Source organism: Euprymna scolopes, chromosome 29 (assembly GCF_053919585.1).
Source record: "Euprymna scolopes isolate OS-2025 chromosome 29, ASM5391958v1, whole genome shotgun sequence".
Classification (NCBI taxonomy): Eukaryota; Metazoa; Mollusca; class Cephalopoda; order Sepiida; family Sepiolidae; genus Euprymna; species Euprymna scolopes.
The window spans coordinates 35,495,226-35,520,069 of record NC_136510.1 but is presented as its reverse complement, the minus strand read 5'-3'; the positions used below and the strand labels follow the sequence as shown (position 1 = coordinate 35,520,069).

The window sequence follows — 24,844 nt, the reverse complement described above, 5'->3', positions numbered from 1 at the left end:
TAACTGTGAGATATTACGATTTACATGTGATTATAAAAAGTTTTTAAAAATTGTCAAGCGACCGACCGCTTGTCTGAAAGAAGCCTTTTGCAGACATACAGAAAAAGTGAACACACATACATACATTTTCGCTTTTATATTTATAATCTATAACTCTGGTTTGTAATAGTAAAACTAAAAGTAGGAAAATATCCAATTAATCTTTTAATGTCAATTCATGCGGACATGTAATGCAGCATTAAGGTCAATGAGGTGCCTTCCCAGACTTTTTTTTTTTTTTGTATGGTTACTTTTATGGATAGTACACACATGAAACTCTAGCCACCTTTGAAGTAATCTCCTCCGGCTGCAATGCACTTGCACCGTTCCAACAACTTCTTGAAGCCCCTATAAAAATCCTCTTTTGTGAGAGTTTCAATGGCCGTCATCACAGCCTTTTCATCTCAATTGTCCCATAACAGCCTTCAAGATTTTCCTTGAGCTTAGGGAATAACCAAAAGTCACAGGGAGCAAGAGCTAGACTTATAGGGAGGGTGAGGAACTGTCTTGATGCCCATCTTGGTCAAATAGTGTATGACAAGTATAGAGCACTCTTGGAGCAAACTTTGCACTAATCTTCCGTATCTTTCTGGAATAATTGTGTGTACAGTTCCTACACCGACATTAAACTGTGCACTTAAACACACGGCGATCATTATCCATGTAATTCTTTATTTGTTCAATCAACTTTGGTGTTCTTTTATACATATGTTCTAGTATGTTGTATATATCATTTAGTTGAAATGTAAATCAGTTTATATATCGTAATATACGAAACAATTTTATATATTAAAAAAAAAAAAAAAAATTCTCCCCTCCCCCCAAAATAAAGATTGTTGGTTGTGCATATCGGTTATTTGAATGATGTAAATTGTTCAAAATAATGTGTTTTTTCCCCTATGGTTTTATTTGAGGGAATTTATCTGATGAGTAAGCCTCTAAAAATGCAACAGAGACATAAGTTTGTTGACTTGTTAGTTGCAAAGGAAACAATATTGTAAATGTAATAAACTGTTTTCGGATTTTTTGAAAACTATTATACTACATACACATATACATAGTACTGATTAAAAAAAAAAAAAGCTAGAATCAAAACCAAAACATTTAGTTACGCATTCCTACCATTTGAGCTAATCCAACAGATAAGATTTAAAATTAAACCATTTTAAGCTTTGAATGAATTTGTGCATGCGCAAAGTAAAAATGTTGGCAAATTGAAATGAACATTTTGCTTTTAAACTTGCCAACATATTTCTTTATTCATCCACCCAAACAAAGATTTTACTTGTTATAAACTATCCTTGGTGTATGATTAATATTTCCTGTTAATTTCAGTAGTTTAAGAGTTTATCGGTGAAATATTTTCACAACACGCATACATCTGTTTCATTTATATATAGACTGGATGATTTTAACTCTGCTATAGCAAAAAAAAAAAAAAAAAAAAAAAAAAAAAAATCGATGAAAGCCAGGTGCAATCGATGCAAACATGAAATAGTTTATGTGCTTTACCAGTTGAAGTTGACAAGCTTGATAAGGTTAGAAATATCCCACAAATTTTTAAGAAATGTACAGCTTTATGGCAGTCGAATATTATCTAATCACTTTCATCTTCCTAAAAAAAAAAAAAATAAAATAAAAAATAAAAATAAAAATAAAAAAATAAATAAATAAAAATAAATTAAAGAAAACCGAACTTATGTTTTTGTCCAGTAACCAAAATATTCATAAAAAGAATAATTTTTAAATAGATTTAATCAAAGCAAATAAGACGAACATTCAGCTAGTTTTTTTTTTTTTGTGTGTTGGATTATTTCATAAAGTTTATGAACGTATTCAATATTCATTTACTTATATATTAAACTAGCCTGGGTGCCCGGTGTTTGGAGGTGTGTGCTGAGAAAAAAAAAAAAAGAAAAAAAAGAAAAAAAAAGTGGTGGTAGGCAGGCAAGCTCGAACCCGTACTGTGAAGCAGGAAAAGGACGGAGAGAGAGACAGAGAGAGAGAGAGAGAGAGAAAAGTGACGTCTTTGGCGTTGCGTCCATCGACAAACCGGAAGTGGCGAAGGTTTAAATTAAGGCTAGTCAATCGAAAAGAGGGGATGACTTTTGAAAATATCGGGGGAAAAAAAAAAAAAAAAAAAAAGCGACCCCTCCTTGTAGAAAAGTGCCCAGTTGAGGGTGACATAATTAATGTTTTTAGTCAATTTTTTATATTTGTTGTCCGAAGAGTTCAGCTTCAAAACGACACCAACCTCGTGAAAATCCGCTGTCTATGTCGAAAGTTTTAGGCAGACAACCATACATACATACATTTAAACAGACAGGTGAGGTTTATATAATAGATTTTAAAATCTACCTGGCAAATATACCCGATGAACCAAGTGCAAGAAAGATTCAAACAATTGCACTTAAAGGGACGGTTAGAATCTTACAATGATCTCTTGATTGGAATATATGAGATAGTGGATGAGTGTGGACAGAGTTAAAGGTATAGCCACAGGGATTTAGGGTTAGTGCCCAAGTGATACACGTAAGGCCAGGTTGGGTTACATTTCCTTTAAAATAATTTATTTTGCGCGATTAGTAATGTTTACTGCTAAATTAAGATTTGGAAAAGACAGAAAAACAAAAACATGTTCTGTGTACAATATCAGCAGGAAGATGATGGTGAGGTTTATCCCTTGCTTGTGACGATGCCCATGATTGTGCCATTGTTCTGTGGCTTTTGAGATAGCTTATTAGACTGATTCGAGCTCTGAAGTACTTCCCACATGTTGGGATGATTCTGCAGCAAAGATGCTGACTGTACTGTCTTTTCTAATACTACGGTTTCTCTCGCGTTCTTCATTGCATACAGATTCAGCAATTGTAGCCCCTTTGAGAGCTATGGCACGCCAGGATTAGTTTTTCCTAGGAGTTAGAATACAAACCGAACTCCAGATTGCCCTTGAACCCGTAGATGGAGTGTCAAATGCAGGAAGCAATTTTGTTTCTTTTTTCATTCTAGTAGTTTGAAAATTTGTTTTATTTTTATGCTATTGTACGTTTTTAACTTTAATATTCAATTTATAGTACAAAAAATAAATTCAATGTGTCATGCTGACATAGAAAAAAAAAAAAAAAAGAACCCGTAAAAAATGATAAGTGTAAAAAAAAAAAAAAGTCAACTTATTGTTCAGTGTCTGCATTACTATTAATATCAAATAACGTCTTAATCAGTGAAGTTAAAAAAAATGAGAAGGAAACATATCAATCTGTTTGAAAGTAAAGTCTCACTATGGAAATAGAATGAATGAGGTAATGGGGAGGAGGAGGATAGGGATGGGGAGGATGAGGAGAGGGAGGAGGAGAAGAAGGAGGAGGAGAGGAGGAGGAGAGGAGGAGAAGAAGGAGGAGGAGAAGAAGGAGGAGGAGAGGGAGGAGGAGAAGAAGGAGGAGAAGAGGGAGAGATTTCAAATTTATTATTTGATTTCTCATTAATACCTAAACACTTGAAATGTCTGACAATTATATTTTTTATATAAATTTTGTTCACTCATAACGAGGCATATTATCACTGAGACGTAATATACTACTGTGATTACTGGACAGATTTATAGTGAGCATCTTAAGTTGCGAACTGTTTAACAAGATGTTTGTTCACATACATTTAAATTTCTGCATATTGGTATGGTTTTGGAAACAACTGGAAGGGAACTCCAAAAGCAAGCAGAAAATTTAGAATACTTTAGACGGTAAAATTTACCATAAAGAAACTTTAAGCAGTTTTATATATTTAGGTTTGTTTAAAAAAAAAGGGGGGGGGGCTGTGTATAAGATTTGAATAAAGACTTGATAATCGCTCAAAAATCGAAAAAAATTATATTTACTGATAGAAACACATCCAATAAATGTCACCACTTGTGTAATTTTCTACTAGTTTTTTGTTTAATTTTCAATTTTTGAAGAATTATGAAGGATCGTTGTGCAATGCTTATGACCACCATATTTTTTGTTCTAACTGAACAGCCTGGACACTTGATTTGTTTTGGACCAAAAAATGTTTAATATGTTAAAATACAGATAAACTTATCCAAGTAGGTAGAAGAGCAACTTATCTTGCCTTTGGTAACATTTTTTTTGTTGCATATGTGTTTTTCATTGCTTTTCTTCATCGCTTTTATTCTGTTAACTGAAAGCAAAAATACCCACACTTTTTTTCAGCCATGAAGGTAAAAAAAAAATGTAATAATTTTCGGCGTTTCTTCATTATGATAACAAAAATCGAAATATTGAATTTCAAGTAAAACCAATATTATCTACTTAATTGTCATGTCGCAGCAATGAACATGTATGGCGGTTACCGTAAATTTTAACAACGTTTGAAAAAGGGTCACCATTTCGGTCGGTCCCTTTTTTGGGGCACCTCCGACATTAGAGAGAGAACAAGAGTGCTGAAAAAGAACGGTTGTAGAAAAGAAAACATCGGTTATAATTAAGTGCGACGAGACTTTAGGATTGATGATGTTTTATAAAGGTTTCCAATATATAAGGTACAAAGAGGATGGTACATTTCTTTGATAAAAGTCTTTAACTAGGGGAAACTGGTCTGTCTCATGTTGATGCTTCTATCGTTCCCGCATGTCTGAGAGAGATTTCTTTGTATCTCCCTCCAGGACAGTCCTTTATTCTGATTGGCTGAAACTTCTGGTGAGGTTGAGAGAAGAAAGGAAGGGAAAAGTAGAAGAGTAAGTAGAAGAGTAGGGAGAAAGAGAGAAATAAGGGAAGCATACCGTAGCAGCATCATAGTAGTAGTTCACTACACATGTCAAAAAATCTTTTTAAAAGCAATAAGGTAGAGAATTAATTATTAATGAAGATCGTTTTCAAAGACAACAAAAGTTGAGTTTTATTAAGATTTTCAAAGTTTTCAGAAAATATTTATCTCTTGCTACGATTCGACTTCTCTTTAGAAAAACTCTACTTTCGTTATCTTTGAGAACTATTTTCATTAATAATTTTTCTACCATTATCGTTTTTCATAAGTTTTGAATATGTTTATTACTGCGACATGATAATTAAGCATACCCCCCAATGGTTTTACTTGAAATTCCAAATTTCGATTTTTTGAATTTCACTAACGAAGAAACACCTACTTTTCTTTATGCTAGAAATTAAATTAACAGGTTAATACGTCAATTACAGGACAATACCGACTAATAAAACATAGCCAGGAAATTATTAAGTAGTTTGAAACTTAATCTGAGTAACGAAAAAGAAAAAAAGTTTGAATCGAATGCTTTTTTTTCTTTATTTCTTAAGGAGTGTGTATGTGGGAGGGGTGTTCTAGCTAGCGAATGTTAAATTAATGTCACGCTGACCAATTCTTCGTTCTTTCTTTAAAAAAAAAAAAAAAAAAAAAAAAAAAAAAAAAAAAAACCACGCCAAATAAATAGTAGAAAGGGGATTGTTGGCTTTCGATGGAATTCGAGTTTTATTTATTTTATTTTTTTTTTATTTTTTTTTTTTTAAGCGACTCATATAGGCCAGAGATGGGTGGGCGGGTGTCCGGGAAGTACGTGTCGGTGCGTGCCAGGTACTTAATCATTCAAGTATGTACATCAGGAAGAGAGGGGACACAAAGCAAGGGTTAGTAGTTGTTGCACAGATTTCCTTTAAGGAGAAAGAAAAGTTTTAAAAAGAAAAGATTGTGTTGCCCCCCCCCCACTTCCCTCCCATAGGGGGGGGGGGATACTTTTATAAGTTCACGATACAATAGTTTCCCAGTTAACACACCCAGGCCTTCACAACCCATGATTCCTTAATTCAGTCAAAAGCAGGTAAAACCACAGTTTAACGGCCTGAACGAGGAAAACAAGTGGTTTTTTTTTTTGTTTTTTTTTGTTTTTTTTAAGATTATGTCATCATGCTGGTGCTACCAGATTAGGCTTCCCGAAACGATGCACCTAACACTGATACGTTGTTTTTCTACTTCCTTGTGCCAAAGAAGAAGAAAAAAATACCTTTCCCTTTTCCCCACCTTTCAATTTCCCCTTTCTTTTTCTATCTCACCCACTTCCTGACTGGTTTCCTAACTTAAAATGTACCAAACATTATATACTGTAACCTTTTTCCCTCTCCCATTTCCAAACTCACCCATGGCAGGGCAGGGAACAATAACGTAAAAACCCAAAACAACCAAACCAAACACTACAAACTAGTGATTGAAGATACAAAGAGCTTGAAGAATTAAAAAAAAAAAAAAAAAAAAAAAACATTCTACAAAATAACTGGATGCAACATGAATACTATTTTCAAAATAACTGGATTCGGCATTAAATAACCTGAAAATGGTCGATGTGCCGTAAGAAAAAACAACCAAACCAAAGATTATGTCATGATGAACCCTTTGGACTTCAAACCAACTGAAATCTGAAAAAAAACACTTTTTAAATGAGTAAATATGCTAGTATCATCAATGTATTTCCAAAGGCTGAGGCATGCTTTTGGAAATACTAGCACGTTCACTCAGGTGAAAAGTGTTTATTTTTTTCTCCAGATTTCATGGATAAATAAGTTTTAGCCCCAAAACGTTCATCACAAACACACGCACATAGCCTGACAGCCCGGAAATGGGCGATCATTTTACGTTAAATTTATAAACAAAACTGATTCCCCACTTTAAATTCTAAATTTGTTTTTCTTCTTTCCGGCAATTTTTTTTCGAGGTGTTAACGTGCATAAAACTAGAATCTAGCGCTTTGTTTTGAGAGAGAGAGAGAGAGAGAGAGAGAGAGAGAGAGAGAGAGCTAAACTAGATGTTACATGGAAAACATGGACACTAACACTAACAGCAATGAATTTATTCCGGTACTTCTACAGAATTGGACGATATTTTGTAGTCGATAAATGGAGTCTTCAGATAAAAAACAATGGTTTCAACTGATTTTTTTTTTTTGTTGTCAATTCTAATAAGTTACAATGGTAGCTTCCAAATTATGCAGTCGGAATTACCTGAATATTACTGAATTATTAAACGAAACAACTTTAATCGTGTTAGCAGGTGAAACATTGCCGCCATTTTCATTAAATCAAAACGGAAAATTACCTCCCTTTTGAACTGTGTTTTAACGATCATTTTTCATCAAATTCTATTTTTTTTTTCTTTAATAAATAATTTTCTACCTTACCGATTTTTGTAATTCTTGGATATAATCTTAAAAATATGAGGAATACGTAGATGTCATGTGAAATTTGGTCCCAATAGCGACTTTATTAATGTTAGACAAACAACTGCAAACACGAGAAGTAATTTTTATGTCAAAATAAGAAATTAATAGGATCCCCCCCCCCCACCACAAAAAAATAAATAAGTAAATACATAAAAATAATGCGTTACATGCGGCGTTAACATGCATTGCATTGCATCATTGCAAAGAGAGTAAGCGACGGAAGTGGTTGGAAATGTACAAACCTTTTAAAATTTTCAGTGCTTATGCATTTTTGGTACCGGGCTATTTTTAAATAGTTTTTCAAGTTTCACGATATCTTTATTATTAAATTGTTAGGTAGAAGCACAGAAAACGCAGACAAGTAGTTTTCCGGATATTTAGATCCTTATTATGCAATGTAATTTCTTATGTTTTTACTGGTGACTCGCAAGCGCGTATATATTTTTGACGCGCATGCGCGCGCGAGAAACAAATCGAACGACCTAGTAACTAATTTTTTCAACTGAATGAGTTTTACTTCTTTTTTTTTTTTTCTTTGATACTAATGCAATTCGCCATTCGAGGCTTGTCAGAGCAAACAAGTATTTATTTTTTATATGGGAGGAAGAAGGGGTCGTTTTAACTTCTCGCTGCCCCCCTCACACACACAAAAGTCATATTATGAGATCAAAAAGAGGGAGATTTGAATTCCCTCCCCTTAAGAAGAAAAAAAGGGTTTGTATTACTGTACACAGATTCGAAAAAGTTGTCAAAAAACAAATATATAACAAATAAATGTTATCAAAGGTAAGATAAGTTATTTTTCTACCAAAGTGGACATATTTTTCGTGTTTTTATTTAATGTAACATGTTTATTCAGCTCGAAAAGCTGACAGTGTTTACCGATGTATTGGAAAATTCAAAATGGCGGCCGACTCTCTCTCTCGGAGAGGGTAAGTTTGGAAAAAGGTATTATAAATTATAAACTAGACAAAATACTGTTAGAAATTCGCTCAATATATGTTACCGTGACATAAGTTGACATATATTCGGTTGTTTTTTAATAGTATTTTGTCTAGTTTATTATTTATAACATATTTTGCCAAACTTACCGTGTTAAAGAGATAGTCGGGCGCCATTTTGAATTTTCCAATACATCGGTAAACACTGCATGTTTTTCGAGCTGAATAAACATGTTACATAGAATAAAAACACAAAAAATATATCCAGTTTGGTAGAAAAGTAACTTATCTTGCCTTTGATAACATTTATTTGTTATGTATTTGTTTTTTTGACAACTTTTTCGAATCTATGTGTACAGTAATACAAACCCGAAAAAAAATATTTTTAAAGCCCCCCCCCCTCAAAAAAAAAAAAAAATCGGTTGCAATGTCGTTCGATTTGTTACTCGCGGTTTCGCTTACACGCATTCGCTTGCCGATACAAACATGGCCACCACCAGTAAAAAAAAAAAAAATTACATTACATAATAAAGGTCCTAATATTCGGAAAACTACTTGTCTGTGCAAAATTTAAATGTGGTATTCGTTTTCAGCATACACGAAAACCTATACAGTCGTAATTTTAAAAGTTATGTTTAAAAGAATGTTAAGGTGTAAAGAAAGTAAACATTTACTTTTTTTTGTTTAAGCTAAAATGCGATCTTTTCAAAGTGAACTGTTTTAGCGCGCATTTTTAGACAAAGTGCGTTTGATAATATTGCTTAGTAAAACATCTGTGCATTAAATGCGTCATAAATATCAATACAGTCACGGATACTATGCAAACAGTGCATCTACGCGTCAGATGAAAAAAAAAATGCAATAAAACATTACGGCACATGAATCGGTACTCAGATTGGAATAAAAATGTAGCGGCTTTCCTCCCCGGTATTACTTCCTCCTTTTTTGCATTTCGTCTTTTCTTTGCGGAGGAATTGACTCCGTGTTAACTTTGACGCTGTGAGAAGCAGATAAACAGATCCAGCCTTCGGAGCCCAGGATCAAAGTGTTGTATCTGGTTTATGTGCGACCAAAAGAAAGGGAATGAAATTTAAGACAGAGACAACTCATCCCTCCCCGTCAAGGTGTTCGCTCTTTGAGAAGTGAATTTGTATTCCACATTACAAACGTCCTCGTGGGGGAGGTACTCTGATAAACAGCAATTTGATATGCATATGGCCTTTGCTTGCAGCATCTGGCGGAACAGATACTACACATTGATCTTGGCTAAAAGGCCAAGAAAAGCTTAAAAAGCTAAGAACAGCATCTATTAACAGACCTTTGATCATAACCAAAAAGGCCAAGCACAAAAGTGTTACCGACCGACCGACCGACGGAGTGACTTATAGAGTCGCTTGCACGCGACTAATAAAAACAAATCGATTGCTGAGGATTTGAACGGCCCTTTTAAATGGGAAAAAAGGTCTATCTACATCAATGAAACCATGATACGTCTTGGAAATATGTCATTCATAGTTTTCAAATAAATAATCTAGATAATAAGACAAATGTGCAGAAAAAAAAAACAACTTATTCTGAGACTCAATATGCACATCTCAGGACTAAGCAGAGATTTTAGGCCACTCATTGAATACAAATTCTACACAAACCCAGACTGAGCATAAACATTTTCCTATAGCGAGCATAAGTGTTACCGGGGAGGGAGGAACCTTGTTTATATTTATTCATAAGAAAACTTCTATTTCCGACCCTTTCGTTTTCTCTTTCTCCATATCTCAATTTCTTCCATAAAGCCCCCTCCCCCTTTTCACTATACAAATCCATGCCAGTTATACCTTAGGACCTCCTATAAAATAAAACCTATCAACCCTTTTTGGATCTGGTCAAGGACATTAATTTTTTTCTTTCCCGTCTCTCCCTTTTTCCCTACATATAGTATGTGCGTGCGCGTGTCTTTAAATTTTCTATCATTTATTTTTCATGGGTGTGGAGCATCCTACCGTATGCCAGACAATCACACACAACTTCAGTTACTCCATCCGATAGATCTTGTTAAGATTTTAACAGTTCCTTTGAGTGCAATTGCTTGTATTGCTCTTGCACTTGGTTCACCGGATATATTCAACAGGCAGTTTTTGTTTTTTTTTAGAGGAGACCGGTTGCTCCTTTGATTATTGGAATGATGGGGATCTTAAGATTCCAGTTTCAGTATGACTAACTCACATTGTCTATTACGAGGTATGGTGCACCTGCACCAAGTGATGTCCCCAGTTACTTGCCTCCTCATGAGGGCAGAGTTAGACACAAGGTCGGTTTTTTAATGAGGGGGAAATCCAGCTCCTCAAAATGAGATAGTCTGGATAGGAACAAAAATAACAAAAAATTGCCTCAGTCATGAAGGATTTCTCCTCCATGGACCGAGGGCAGAAAGGTGAAGTGTAGGATCAGAACAGATACTACACTGTGGTCTTGTCCCGAAGGCCAAGTAACTAGTGTTACCTCGACGCGCTGGTCGTCGCGAAGTAGGTGTGTGTGTGGGGTTGCTTCAGGAAAAATTTTTATCCGAAATTGATACGACGATAGAAACTAAGGAGGAAGATCGATAAGTTTTTACGACGTGCCCCACTGCCCCAGTGTATTATAAACACCCCAACCTCCCCATGTTAAGAACGGCTTTCGGAATAAACATCCCCCCGTCCAACCTCGAAAACCATTCTTAACATGGAGTGGTTGGGGGGGGGGGTTTATACTACGCTGGGGGAGGTCGTAAAAAAACAAAAAAAACAAAAAAAAAACAACAAACAAACAAACACCGGGAGATCTATAAACACAATATTCGAAACCAAATACGTGGACATAAACTTAAAAAAACAGCTGTTTTTTTTTTTTGTTGTTCGTTTGTTTTTTCTCCTTTTAAAACAGTATTCTATCCGTCATATTGAACTTTCGTGTACTCTCGAAAGATTTAAGGTAAATACAAAAAAAAAAATAAAGCACTTTAAATAAAGACATTTAGTAAACAGGATTTCTAAACAAAAACTTTTACTTTTTAGTAGTGAATAACTGAATAATTAAGAGGATTTCAATACTTACAGAGCCAACCACGAGTGTCGGCAAAGAATTCCGAGTCAGTTCCGGAAATGACCGAAGTAATTTAGGTGCTTATGCATCCATGTTACCGCGCTATTTTTTTTTTTTAATAGTATGTTCAGATTAAATTCTATTTTTGTTTATTAAATTGTTAAGTGAAAGTACAGAAATAGTTACAAAGCACCTCTCCCCATGTTAAGAATGGCCTTTTAAATAATAAAGTTATTGCAGTGTAGTAATACAGATACACAAATACCGTAATTTATGATTTGAAAGCTGAAAAAAGAATGCAAAAAAGGCATGTTCAGAGTCAGACAGACGACACTAAGCATACGAAGAGTTAGGTTAGGGATTAAAGATACTTAGCCCCTAAAGAATAAATATGATGAAGTTGAAAAAGACTTCCTAAAGAACAAAGACTTTTCAATTCGTAAACTACATCGACTACTCGGGATTCTCCGTCAATACTAAAGACGGATTCTGTCAATACTGAAATCCCCTTCTTCACAACTATCCTAACAATATCTCTCGCACACCTGTGCGTATTTCTAGCCCATACGTAACTTGGATAAATACATATTGAATAATTAATTTTATTTACGGCTAATCAGATTTTTATTGGGGGGGGGGGAATGCGAAAACCTAAGCGTAACTCACAAAAATAAAAAATAAATTAAAAAGATGAATTAGTTTTCTTGGCATTCACTTTTGTATCTTCCCCCCACCCCGCCCCCTCAAAGATGATACTTTTGTGTAAGCACGCAAAAACTTGACCTAACAAATGATAGAATTTAGAGTGAGGGATTTAGAGTGAAAGGTGCCCGTCTTCAAATTTACCGTTTTCTCTATGCTCTTCACCCGGGCAACGTCGGATAGATTCAACTACAGAAAAAAAAAGTACAATAAACGAGGAGCGCAACCAAAAACATACCCCCACTTTTTGTTTTTTTTTAGCAATAATAATATAATTATTTGAAAATTAAATCAAAACCATTTAAAAAATACCTAACTCAAGGCTTCCGGGTGCAAATGGGGTTAAAAAAAAAAAAAAAAAAAAAAGGGGGGGGGGGGGTAAAATCAAAATTAAAAATGAAACGTATAACCATATTTTCATTTCATGAAAATAATTCGACTAGTTTTACTTTAAAAGACAAAATTAAAAGTATACCTCTCTTCGCTTGTTTTGGAAAACATGAAATGAAATCCTTTCTTTTTCAAAAGTGCTTTTGCGAATTATTTAAAATAACTCACAGGCACCGAGTGTAGACGGTTGTTGCGCAATTAGGAGCCATAATACGGATATCCCTTCGGTCGTTTAAAAAGAAAAGAGGGTGGGTACAGTATAACCGTAGCATTTTTCATATTGTTTGGTGCGTAGTAGCTAGCAGTACAAGCAAAGAACTGTGAATGAAGAACTTTATATATATTCTCGTCTCCGACGTCAACATTTATTCAAATTAAAATAGAGGGGTTCCAACTGCGCAGTAGTAGAAAGATATTCATAGATAAATTACGAGTTGTTGCGTTATAATCTCTATCTCCGTTGTATTAATAAAAGTGTACGGCCACTCTCTCGCCGTGTGTCTGTGTGTTTATTGCCTCTCCGAGATTACACACATATTACGATTGAAAAAAAAAAAAAAAAAAAAAAAAAAAAATTAATAGCACGAAAACGACTTTTTAAATGATACAAAAATCACAATCACTAGCTTGCATTTCTATTTTCTTCTATAAACAAAACAAGGTGTTTATTTTAGAATTAAACTTATTTTCAAAACAACGATACAAACAAATGTTTAAAAATCAAGTAGTGTTTTTTATAAGTTTATATATATATATATATATATATATATATATATATATATATATATACACACACTTGATTTTTGAACATTGTTCATTTTATAAATCGAATATTATAAGGAAGCGATCAGCCAGGTTTTATAAATAAGGGGAGATAACTCCATTTTAACTATACAGATCAAAACCAGCCTTATAAGGGCTACAATTTCATATTAAAAATAGCATGTGATCAATTTTACGTGATTTTTGGAATATGGTACGTTCGTTCCGTGACGTGTATTTTCAGCAATTTATTTTATTTATTAAATAGGTTTAATTGTTAATAAGCACTCCAGCAAATCATTTTAATCTTAATAATAGGGGGCCCCCGGGGGCACTGGCAGTTTTGTAATATAGAGGAATAGGAGAAAGCGAAAAAGAACAAATAAAGAACAAATAAATGTTCCCAAAGGTAAGATAAACTACTCTTCTACATACCTGTATACGTTTTTCGTGTTTGTTACTTATTTTAAAGCGTTTACTTCGAAACACAAGTAGTGTCGCGGTCGCGTCTTAAATTAGAACAAGAAAAAAAAAAAAGGCTGATATGAGATGATCATCTGGAGAGTCTCGATAATCACTCAAAAATAGGGGAAAATACTGGAAGAAAACCATCTTATAAATATCATGGTAACTTATCTTGCTTTTACTTATATTTATTTGCGTTTTTTTATCACTTTTTCGTATTGTTTTTTTTTTTTTATATATATACATTGCAAAATGTTCAGCAAAGAAAAAATGAATTTTACTACAACCAAAGTGTAGTATCTGTCCTAATGCTACTAACTTTGCCTTCGCGGAGAGACAAGTAAATAGAAAATATCGAATAGAAAGTCATTTAAAACTTTATAATTCCTATCAAATCCTCGCGGAAGGTGGTGATTAACAATACGGAATGAACGATCTTGAAGTCTAAAGTTCGATTCCAGTTCGTTCAACAACAATCACTTTCATTTAGGATGTTGGCAAACTTCTCGTGGTCCCTCTCGTAATCTATAATGTCTTTCCAGAAAAAAAAAAAATGTCAGGCAACGCAATGCCAACAATAAAATATTCAGATTCATACAATATGATGATGATCCAATCCTCGCTGAAAATTTTAGTGAATAATTAATTTTGACGTGATTTTATCAAAGAAAAAAAAAGAAAAAAAAAAAAAAGAAAAGAAAAAGAAAAGAAAAAAAAAAGAAAAAAAAAGAAAAGAAAAACAAAGAAAAGAAAAAAAGAAAAGAAAACAAAGAAAAGAAAAGAAAGAAAAGAAAAAGAAAGAAAAAAGAAAAAGAAAGAAAAAAGAAAAAGAAAGAAAAAAGAAAAAGAAAGAAAAAAGAAAAAGAAAGAAAAAAGAAAAAGAAAGAAAAAAGAAAAAGAAAGAAAAAAGAAAAAGGAAAAAGAAAAAAGAAAAAAGAAAGAAAAAAAGAAAGAAAAAAGAAAGAAAAGAAAAAGAAAGAAAAGAAAAAGAAAGAAAAAAGAAAAAGAAAGAAAAAAGAAAAAGAAAGAAAAAAGAAAAAGAAAGAAAAAAGAAAAAGAAAGAAAAAAGAAAAAGAAAGAAAAAAGAAAAAAGAAAAAGAAAGAAAAAAGAAAAAGAAAGAAAAAGAAAGAAAAAAGAAAAAGAAAGAAAAAAGAAAGAAAAAAGAAAGAAAAAGAAGAAAAAAAAAGAAAAAGAAAGAAAAAAGAAAAAAGAGAAAGAAAAAAGAAAAAGAAAGATAAAATAAAAAGAAAAAAAAGAAAAAGAAAGAAAAAAGAAAAAGAAAGAAAAAGAAAGAAAAAAGAAAAAGAAAGAAAAAGAAAGAAAAAAGAAAAAGAAAGAAAAAGAAAGAGAAAAGAAAAAGAAAGAAAAAGAAAGAAAAAAGAAAAAAAAAGAAAGAAAGAAAAAAGAAAAAGAAAGAAAAAAGAAAAAGAAAGAAAAAAGAAAAAAAGAAAGAAAAAGAAAAGAAAAAAGAAAAGAAAGAAAAGAAAGAAGAAAAGAAAAGAAAGAAAAGAAAGAAAAGAAAGAAGAAAAGAAAAGAAAGAAAAGAAAGAAGAAAAGAAAGAAGAAAAGAAAGAAAAGAAAGAAGAAAAGAAAGAAAATAGAAAAGAAAGAAAAGAAAAGAAAAAGAAATGAAAAAAGAAAAGAAAAAAAGAAAAGAAAAAAGAAAAAAGAAAAGAAAAAAGAAAAGAAAGAAAAGAAAAAAGAAAAGAAAAAAGAAAAGAAAAAAGAAAAGAAAAAAAAAGAAAAGGAAAAAAAGAAAAAACGAAAAAAGAAAAAACGAAAAAAGAAAAAACGAAAAAAGAAAAAAAGAAAAAACGAAAAAAGAAAAAAAAAGAAAAAAAGAGTTGAAAAATTAAATTCACAACAAATAAATGTTGTGAGGGGCAAGCTACTCTTCTACCTATCTAGATATTTTTTGTATCGTAACTTATTTATTTTTAAATTATTTTACTGAAAAATAAAGATAGTGTAAAGCTTGTCCAGTTAGAACAACAACAACAAAAAAGTTACTTTCGAGCAATAGTTGAACCTCGATAATTGCTCAAAAATTGAAAATTAAGAAAAAATACTGGTAGATTGGATGCGTTTCTATCAGTATTTTATTTTCGATTTTTGAGGGATTCGACAACAACCATTTTGTTTTTCGGTATAACTCGAAAAGCTTTATTTAAACATACCTTCATTTTTTTTTATTAAAAAACACACATACACACACACATTAAAATAAGTTAAAACACAAAACACGGACAACGCAACGTCGACTCTGTACAGTTAATAATAATCGGCACTAGTGCAGTTTAGCATTCCAGAAGCAGATTAATTGTTTTCATTTTAGGACAGTTCAACTAGCGAAACGTAAGAGCTAACCCCCCCCCTCCGTGTTAAGAATGGCTTTCTAAATTTGCTTGCGAATGTTAATCTTTATATGTGCCTTATAATGAAAATTTAACGAAAATACCTCCGGATCGACAGCAAAATCCCACCCTCTCACTGTAAAGGTCCTTAGACGCGAAAAGTTTTTCTACTGTAACAGCTTCTTCCTCTTCTTCAGCTTCCTCGGACATTCGAACTCCCCGCCCCGCGTAATTTCCCTGACCGTAGCAACACGCAGAAATTTTAATATGTTAACAAACATGTCGGCACAACTCTACACTTATAAATCTGGCTTCCATCATAATAGCTCCGTACGCTGCAGTCGCAATATGCCTTGTTTGAGACAAAAAGAAAAAAAAAAAAATCCAATAGCAACAGTGTTTTTGTACCGACAGCAAAACAAGCCATTTATACGCGCTTTCTGTAAACAACCTGTGAAGTCGGGCATTCGCGTACTATCGTCATTTGCATAAATAAATTAAAAACGTGAGATTTGTCAACAGCTTCGAGGCTATAAGTTAAGTAATAATAATTTTGTTGGTTAGTACCAGGGTAATGCCAATTTGAAAGATGAATTCGGGACACTAACTCCTACACACAAACACAAAAAATGTTTTTTTGTTTGTTTGTTTGTAAATAAAATAAAAATGTTTTTGTTGTTTTGTTCGTTCATGTGGGGATATTTTAAATAGCTTGAGCCCACAGACTGTAATTAGGTATTATGGGAGTGAAAAATTAGCTTAGGGAATAGACAAAGTGAATGACCTCCGACCGCCCCCCAATTCGGTTTCATGCCACTATGTTTTTAAGGACCCCCCATCCCCTTCATTCTTTATATAAAATTTTAATAAAGTGTTGTATTTAAAAAAATGAGGGGGGGGGTCTTTAGAAAAAAAAAAAAAATCGCTGGATTTTTAACCTGTAATGACCTGGCCCCTGTTGATTGCAGTGTAATGCTGTTTATGTGCAGTTATAGGAGAACTGTTTATGAAGGGATTAGTTTATTGCTAATCGCTTGAGGCAGCCTTACCGGGTTTTGCCACGGCCACTGAGAGTAAGAAGAAGGCCTGTTAACTGAAAAATGTCTGCAGGCAATGTAGGTAAGATTTGTCAGACTGTCAGTACTATATGAGGGCCATTTGAAAAAGAGCAATAAAACATTTTTAAAAAGAAAAAGGAACACAGTTCGATTAATACTGAAACTGAACTTTATTCAATATAAAATATAAACATTATCTACGTAAAATTTAGTAATTTTAAAGCAATATACAATTTAATACTCATAAAACTGAATTATGAATTTAGGGGACAAACAAAGAAACATTAAACACAAATATTTTTTGGCCTTCGGAACAAGATCACAGTGTAGTATCTGTTTTGATTCTACACTTTACCTTTTCTGTCTTCGGTCGGTGGAGGAGAAATCTTTCATGACTGAGATTAATTTTGTTCCTATCCAGAGTGCCCCTTATTGGGAAGCTGGATTTTCTCCACAAGATTATATGTTGAAATATTTAAATAACTATTACTTTAAATACAGAAATTATATTTAAAATTTTGGTTTTCTGTTCTTCTATGTCCATTTTTTCCCCCATGTTTTTCATCAAAATGTGTAGCGTATTACTTGTCTCACAAACCATCATCAGTGATTGCTCACTGGCAGTAACCTGTGGTGTTCCCTGGAGACTAAGTGACAAGTCTCCCCAGATTTCCAGTGTTCTCCACCTCTTGACCACTTGTGAAGATGATTGCATGTTATCGTAACAGCTGTTGTCACTGTTTCTCGTTGACATCGGCCATTGGTGTTTCCTGGGGTTTGGGTGACAAAATGCTTCCCCAAGGTACCAGATTTGAACTGCACACTTCCAGTGGAGATTTGGTCAGTACTCTCTCACCTCGGTCCTTCCATCCTCCCTGACCCTTCACAACTAGTTGGTGTGGTGTGGCGCCAGTCGATCTCATCTACACCAGTTTATTATTATTATTATTATTACTATTATTATTATGATAATAATAAGGGTGCTTGTGCAGTGTACGCACGTGTATTTTAACTATTATTTTCAAGTGAAATTAAATTTTAGGTTTGTATTACTGTACACAGATTCGAAAAAGTTGTCAAAAAACAAATATATCACAAATAAATGTTATCAAAGGCAAGATGAGTTACTCTTCTACCTATCTGGGAAGGTTTTTAGTGGTTTTACTCACTTTAAAACGTGTAATCACTTCGAAAATCATACAATGTTTATCAATATATTTTAAAAAGAAAAATGTCGGCATGTTTGTAACTTATCTTGCCTTTGATAACATTTATTTGTTATATATTTGTTTTTTGACAACTTTTTCGAATCTATGTGTACAGTAAAACAAACTCGCCGTGTAAATTATTTACAGTTAAAATGTTATAAAAACAAAAAAATTGAAGTTTAAAATATATTTCAAAGAAATGAATTACGCTCCGTGCTAAAATATTGATTCACCAATCGTAAAAAAAAAAAAAATAAAACACTGTACGAGCCTTTTTCAAGTCTCACACAAAACACACATTCATATTTGAAGCTGCCATATACATACGCGCACACAAACATACGCGGCCACGTCCACACATGTACACATATTCACGTTCGTGTACATACACTCACATTCACGTATATATACACACACGTTTACGTATACACATGTACTCACACACGCGAACACGAACACACACATGGACGACGTCACTTCCGCTTTCTAAGGAAATACACATGCGCAAAAGACACTCCAGAAGCGAGTATAAAACATGGAGACAAGCTGTTTCTAATCCTCTCTTTAGGACCAACTCTCAACGAGAGAGGTTGGGCTAACAAGCCGCCGCCGTTTCGGCGCACACCTCACGCCCACTTCCTACTATGTATGGGGCACGAGCTAATGACTGTATGTATACATTCTCCCTCTTTCTCTCTCCATCTACTACTGATCACTAAGAACACCTTCGCGTAGCTGACTACTAACAGATGACAACTCTAATATCCTCTTCCTTGTCTACACGCTGGACTACCATTCTCAATTTTCCTACAACATTTATTTCTCTTCCCACGCGCGAACAAACAATAGTGAGCCAAACTTGAGATGAAAACACATTTCCTTTCCTTGCTACAACACCAGTCCTGCAACAGACATTGGTTACATACGCGCGGACATGTTATAACTAAAATGTTCATTTCTTTCAACAGCAAATAAACGACGTTTATCTTATCCATTACTTGAGTCTTTGTTTCCTTCAATTCCCATTCGTTTCATTATTCTTTTGTAACGGGATTGGGGTATTTATATATCCTAGTCCCCTACAACACTGCCGTGAAAAATGCTTACTTTAAAATATTTGAAAATACTCGGTGAAAAGTGTTATTTATTATTAAAAGAACTGACTGAAAAATATATAAAAATTGGGGGTTGTATTACTGTACACAGATTCGCAAAAAGTTGTAAAAAAAAAAAAAAAAAAAAAATATATATATATATAAAAAAATAAATGTTATCAAAGGCAAGATAAGTTACTTTTCTACCTAACTGGATATGTTTTTAGTGTTTTTATTTAATGTAACATGTTTATTCAGCTCGAAAAACATACTGTGTTTACCGATATATTGGAAAATTCAAAATAGCACCCGACTCTCTTTAACACGGTAAGTTTGGGAAAAGGTGCTATAAATATAAAACTAGACAAAATACTGTTAGAAACTCGCTCAACCGTGACATATGTTTACATATATTCGGTGTTTTTTTTAATAGTATTTTATCTAGTTTATTATTTATAACACCTTCCGGTGTCTAATCTAAGTTCTAGTAATAACTAGCGGAACTTGTGGAAATTCTTTCATATGTAATACAGGATGTCCACAAAGTCTGGCTACATAATGTAGCGAGACTTTGTGGACATCCTATATATTGCTGTTGTGCATTCTTTCAGCATGAATGGAAACCTCGCGATTTATTGCAACCCTTTTGTTAAAACTGTAAAAGTATTTATCTAAGTAATCTGGTTAAAGCATGTACGCTAATTCAATGTTTGTAATGTTATTACCTTTTATCTCCCGACACATAGATTTTTTTTTTTTTTTATTTATTTTTTATTTTGTCAAGACCTTTGAATTTGAAAGCCTCGTCTCATGTTAAAAATACAGTCATCGATATGACGTTTCTTAATTTTTTAGCTGAGGATTGGTTATTCGTATTATTTGGATTCATCGGACTACCGTTCTCATCTTGAGTATGATTTTCGGTCGATATAACCTCCGACCTTCTTGAGGTGTATCTTGTCGAACTTGGGAATGTTTCTGTCGAACTCGGGAATTTGGACGGAATTTAAAGCGGAACCCTTTATTTACTTCACGGGGGTAGCATACTCTTGTTCCATCAGCCATGACTGGATAGAGGTCCTAAGTAATTTGCAAATGTAGACTTTGGTCGCCCACACTGAGGATTGAACCTTCAACCTTCAGGAGAAGGTCACTTTTACAATTGATTCTTCCCAGTACTCTAACCACTGCGCCACGGGTCCTCCCCTCCGATTAACCAGTGTGCGTAGACCTTCGGGTCAAGATCAAAGTGTAGTATCTGTTCTCCAGATGCTGCACTTCAATTTCTTGTTCTCTGTAAGTGGAGGAGAAATCCTTCACGACTGAGACAATTTTTATTTTTGTTCCTTTTCTCCACATTAAAAAAACGACCCTGGTGTCTAACTCTGTCCCGTGGGGAGACATTGTAAATAGGAAGCAGTGTGCGTAGACATAATAGCACGTATATTCATTCTGAAATTCGAAACTTGAACGGCCGCTCACACGCAATCAACTATTCCAACGCGCCAAATGCGGTGATCAGCTTAGAAAAGTAAACAGTTTGAAAACTAAATACATAAAAATAATTCAAAACCCGGCCAAATTAATGCGCCATTATTTGAAAATGGAAAAAGTATAATGTCAGGTTGACCTTTTAAATAAGCCATAAAAAAAAATCGAAGTGTGCGTATTGCAAGATAAATATTCGATTTTTTTTTTTTTTTCATTTGTATTATACAATGGACGACTCGTGGCCCGTTGGGTCAACCTTGGTAGATTGTACATGAGATAAATAAGAGGTTAACGGTTAGATAGAAAAAACAGTATTAATGTTATAATCCATAGACAACACAAAGCTAAAGTATTTCCGAATACACTGTGATATCATAGACACTATCTCATGTTTTTTTCTCCCTTCGCCGTCTCGCCTTCTTTCTCTCTCGCTTCTTTTCATTTAATTATTTGCATCGTTACATTCCTCTTTTGCTAGTTCACTAGGTGTCAGAAACTTCGTGTAAAATATTGAATAATTCGCCCCCCTGTCTTTCCAAGCTTATAACTACTCGAAAAATGTAATTCAACACCCTTTTTTTTCCAATTAAAGGAGCAAGGAAAGTTTTAAACTTCGGACTTTACAGGTAAATTTCTAAAAAACACTTTTTGTTTTAAATTTGAATATATAATTTATTGATCTTTTATCTTCAATTTGTGATATATAAAACTTTGGTGAGTAAATTAATTATTTACTTTTTAATAGACATTTGAAAATGGGGAGGGGGCGTGAATTAAAAAAAAAAAAAAACGTTTGTCTAAAATATTATATTCGGTTTATTGGAAAGAGCATAACATTTCACATTAACCCTGAAAATATCGTAAAAATAGAATCAATAGAAAAACTCTGATAGATTTTTAAAGCTTAAAAATTGAAAAATACTGAACTCGTAAAATTCAATTAATTTCATTACTGTTTTTTAAAAACTAATATTTCTATTACTTTTTATACAACTTTGTTTATTTTGGAAGTATAATCCATAAAGAAAATAAACAACCCACTTTTAAAAGAGAAATGACGAGTTTTTTTGTTTTATTCGCAGTTTCGTGTTAGGAGTGTCAAAAATTCCTAAAAAAATTCTGATAGTTCACGTCCAACTAAAACGTTTACGTACTTATAAAACTTTTTAAGTTTATTTAAAGATAGACGTAAATAAATTAAACTGGCAAACAAAACAAACACGACCTTCGTTTTCGTTTTATTTATCCCCCCTCCCACCGACAAAAGGAGGGTGGTCCTGTAAATTCACCATTGTCTGTTCGTCCGTTCGTCTGTCCATACTTTTCTCAATAACTACGACTTGGAATTTTTGCACAAACATTAAACATGATATGAGTAAAAAAAAGTAGCAGAACTTATTTTCCGGGAAAACTCAAGTTTTCTAGCACGGTAGAGAGAGCCTACCTTCTTCGCAGCGGCCCTGGCAATGCTTTCAATGTAATTGTTCCAACTCATGTTTCCTGTGAACGTCAGGCCAAGGAGTTTGAAAGATGTACTCTTAGATAAAGAGTCACTTTACACGTTCAAGCATGAAAAGTAAATTTTTGAATATCACATTTAAAATTCTCCCGGAAACTTATTAAAATCACATGAAATATCTTTTTTCAGTTATATTTTTTTTTACTAAAAGTATTAAATAAAATTAGTTCGAGAAATTTTTTTTTTTTTCAAGTGATATTGATTTAATTAACACGGTTTTGAGGGGATTTTTCTTTGTAGAATATGAGAAATATTAGGGTTTTATTTATTTATTTTTTTTGTTGTTAACAACTATGCTTCATTTTCATAAAAAGGCAAAAATAAACTCACGCGTTTGTTTTAGTACTTAAAAAATATAGCTTTAGTTTATATAAAACTATAACATGTTAACCGGTGTAAAGCGCAACGTTAAATCCCTTTTAAAAAAATGAAGTAAAAGAAAAAAAGAGAAAAAAAAAAGGACCGAAAGAAAGTGAGACATATGCATGCGAGTATTACTTTTTTTCTGACAATTCACTTCTTGTAAGTAAAAATAAAAATAAAATTAAAAATAGTCGAGCACGAAACCAAAACCTAAAAGCAAGGAGTCAAGTACGATAACCATTAAGCCGGCTTGACACGACTTTAAAAGTGTTTTGAAACCTACTTATCTATAACATAATGAATCTGTAATGTCAACCATTCATACATGCGCATTCGTGGAACAGTAAACAAATAAAAATCCGACCAACCACACGTACCAATTCTTAAATTTGGACTTCAAAGCAGCCCGTTTTTCCAGATGAAAACGGATTAAAAGTTTTTCACCTGTCTGAATATTTTATATACCAAATTTCAAGTCTGTATATATAAAAAAAAAAAAAAAAAAAATCCGTTGAGTATATATAGGCTGAGAAGTGTCCTCGCACACACATTCCCACGTTTATAGATATATAGATGATGGGTTCATTAAACCCCGTGATCATTAATTAAAATTAGTTGAGTTTTTGAATTTTGGTGAACTTTTAATTGAGGGGGGGGGGGGGTAAAAATTTTTTATATTTTGGGGATCGGTCATTTATTTTGCACATACCTATATGTATATATAGATCCGGTAGCGTTTTGTTTCAAAGTTTGGAACAAATACTGATGAATTTTCTTGATTGTAAGCATCTAACACGCGCAATGTGTGTGTGGTAATGCAGTGAATGCACTGCTATTTCTACATATTGGATAAATAGACACTACGCCTGCGACAGGATCACAAGTGAAATAAGCCTCAGCCTGATGTTGCTACAAAGAAACAAAGCCATGAAAAATTACACCAAAAAATATAACAAAATATAAAAGTTGTGAGCCTCAGAAGAAAGATCCGTGGATCATGATCGGCAGGGGTTCTTTTGATAACTTACATGAGAGACACTGTCAGCATTCTACGAATTTTGGCCCTTCTTATTTCCGGTTAGAATCCTTCCTATGAGCGAAGTGTAGTATGTGTTCTAAAGCTGCATTTTCTGTTTTTGGTTAGTGAACAGAACTCCTTTTAAGCTGAAACAGTTTTTATTTTTGTTCGAATCTAAAAGGTGCCACTTTGGGGGAACTGGATTTTCCCCACATTATAAAGTGACCCTGTGTCTTACTCTGCCCCGGAAGGGAAGCAGGTAGATCGGAACAATACAACAACCCAAATGCAAGTCAATAAATATGATTAGCACAAACCAAAGACCACACAGAAAAAAGAAACAGTTGGGTACAACCGCAGTTTAGTAGCCTGAATATAATAAACGCGCTTAAAATGCGTACAAATGGTGAAATAATCGTTAACTTGCATTTGCATAAAGATTCCGTTGTTTCTTTTTCTAACTATTATTTCAGCATATGGTACACATTTCGAACGTGTCCTCAAGATTACACGCGTAATATTAAATAGGTTTTAACCCAAAATGGTTCCTTATTTTAACAAAACAAAAACAAGATAAACTCTATTATAAAGTGAACTCAATTTTTTTTGGTTATTTTAAATAAAAGTTTGTTTTGGACTTCCGTTTTCTGTTTAGCAGGTAAGGAGGAGAAGTCCTTTCTGAGTAATAGTTAGGTAATTTCAGTTTAATTCAAAAACTGTACATAAAAATAGTTTTTCTGTGGAATGATACCTTTTCGAAATGGTTTTATTTTTAACTAGCGGGGGTACCTGGCGTTGTCCGAGTGTTTGTTTCCGGGACGGGGGGGGGGGAGTTTTAAAAAATGTTGTGGTAGGTAAGTAGGAAGGATCAAACCCGGAGTCATGAGTAAAAGTAGGAAAATAAAGTGTGAAAAAAAAAAAAAAAACAAAAAAAAAAACATCTGCAACGTTAACAGTTCGGCCACCATGAAAAGTCCATTCTAGTTGTTTAGGGAAAAAAAAAACAAAAAAAAAAACGACTACGGTAGGTCGGCGCGAACGTGAAAATATAATGTGAATTGTCCAGCACGCTAACCACTATGCCACAGAGCACTGCAGCTTAGTTTAGTGATTTTAAATAACTTCACATGAAAGAACTACGAAGC

The 24,844-nt window shown here is 33.4% G+C and overlaps 1 protein-coding gene across 11 annotated transcripts in view; it reads right to left on the bottom strand.

Moving 5' to 3' along the window:
• LOC145252582 (sterile alpha motif domain-containing protein 3-like) overlaps positions 1–24,844 on the bottom strand; it is a 229,355-nt gene that overhangs the window by 131,094 nt on the left and 73,417 nt on the right. Inside the window, exon 1 of one of the 11 annotated variants that reach the window (XM_080112234.1) lies at positions 12,452–13,018. The exons of 7 other annotated variants lie outside the window; for them this stretch is intronic. The gene's annotated coding sequence lies outside the window, so the exon portion shown is untranslated. Of the gene's footprint in view, positions 1–12,451; positions 13,019–24,844 lie in introns of those variants that run through there. 3 more of the 11 variants (XM_080112241.1, XM_080112238.1, XM_080112243.1) reach the window with 3 other exon arrangements.